The sequence below is a fragment of the Galeopterus variegatus genome, unplaced genomic scaffold, assembly GCF_000696425.1.
Source record: "Galeopterus variegatus unplaced genomic scaffold, G_variegatus-3.0.2 Scaffold20419, whole genome shotgun sequence".
NCBI lineage: Eukaryota > Metazoa > Chordata > Mammalia > Dermoptera > Cynocephalidae > Galeopterus > Galeopterus variegatus.
Genome location: NW_007746530.1, coordinates 3,674 through 5,470, shown reverse-complemented (window position 1 = coordinate 5,470; position 1,797 = coordinate 3,674). Strand labels below are relative to the sequence as shown.

At 34.5% G+C, this 1,797-nt stretch overlaps 1 protein-coding gene across 1 annotated transcript in view; it reads right to left on the bottom strand.

The window, feature by feature from the left end:
* The window catches only part of LOC103583187 (protein Mdm4-like), a gene marked incomplete at both ends in the record, with an annotated part of 6,634 nt that overhangs the window by 2,851 nt on the left and 1,986 nt on the right, over positions 1-1,797 (bottom strand). The window lies entirely within an intron of this gene.

The following is a 1,797-nucleotide window of genomic DNA, read 5'->3' as shown; positions in this document are numbered from 1 at the left end:
AAAAAAAAACACCTCAGTTTCTTCATCTCCAGACACTCCTCACAGGGTTGCTGTGAGGATCAGTCGAAATGCTCATTATATAATGAGCATTTATTTACAATATATGACAATTATACAGTATTTCTTTACAATATATGACATGTTAAAAATACTGCAGAAAAAGTACTAGAAAGAAAATGAGAGGAAAAAATGTGAGAATTAGATCCACTCTAGATATCCACAGAATAGATCAGTCAGAAAACAAATTCTGAAAGATTACCTCAACAATTATAAAATCCTCCACGTACTGCAAGCCTTTAGTGACTTATCCCAGGAAAGCCACACTATTTCACAATTGAATGGATTTCAATAAAGTGGCGTATTATTTACAAGGCCTTCCCTCTCAAACAAATGTACAGCTACACGAAATGGGTGAAGTAGGCAAAAGGCTCAACAAAACCAACAGGTCTCAAAATTTAATGTGAATTCAAAATCATGTCTTAATATGAGAGCAAATACTCTTTCCTTGACTTTATAGCATGAATCTTTATTAAAAATGGATTCTTCTCAACCTATTTATTTCAGTAAACTGTCAAAAGATAGCTAATCTAAAGCGATTACGAACTGGAGCTTTCTTCAAAGGAGAATGTTACTTAAAATCTAATTTGAAGTTCACAAAAGGACTTCATGTTGGAGTGGAAGACAAAAAATTTCATTATTTGGAAATGAGAGAGAGGATTACATTTCAGTTGTACCCAGTTTATTCACCTTTCTCTAACACACAACCACTTTGGACACTTACACAAAGCAACCAGTTTCCTGCACAGACCTTCTAAATTAAACTCAAAGAGGAGTGTACATAAGGTCTGGAATCAAGCAAAGNGCACAGACCTTCTAAATTAAACTCAAAGAGGAGTGTACATAAGGTCTGGAATCAAGCAAAGCGTTAGACAGATTGGCATTCAGATAACAGCTCAAATCATTAGGTAAAAGGTTCTTGGGGAACCTTTAAAACAGATGGATTTGACTGACACCACGTGGGCTCTCAGAATCTTAACACAACTGAAAGAGGGACAGGCAGACCTTACATGACTGACGTGATGAAAGAGAAGTACAAAGCACCATCTATGAAGCTTTCTTGGCAAAAAATTTAAACTTGAATCTGTTCAAGCATTACTAGTTTACCAAAAAAGGGAGGATAAAGAAACACGTTAAACAACATCACAATTCTGAGGACATATCAGGTTGAAGAAAAAAAATCATAAGGATACAATCTGCCAACGCTAGAATGACCCATTTCTTCAACAAATAAATCACATGAAAACAAAAGGAAGGTTAAGTTTTACAGGTTAAAGACACTTCTGAGACATATCAAGCAAATGCATGTATGTGGACTTTGGATCCTGATTCAAACAAGCCAAAAAGAAATATTTTTGAGATAACTGGGGGAAACAATACATAAACCAGCTCTTAGACAGGATTATGGAATTATTATTAATTTTCTTTGTTATTAATTTTGTTGAGTGTAATAATGGTATTGCAGTTATATATGAAGGAAAAAAGTATTTCTAGATAAAGCAAATATGACAAAATGTTAACGGTTACTATGTCTAGGAAGTGGACATCTCTCTATTCTCAGTATGTTTGAAATTTTTCACAATGAAAAGTTAAAAAACATAGTAATAACATTCTGTATGACAGGCAGTATATAGCCCTCCCAGTCATGCCAAAGACAGCATCCATTTCCATCTTGATCCTCCTTTCTTTCCCATCATTTGCCCCCTTGACCCCAAAAAACTGTTATACAAACTGAAAAAA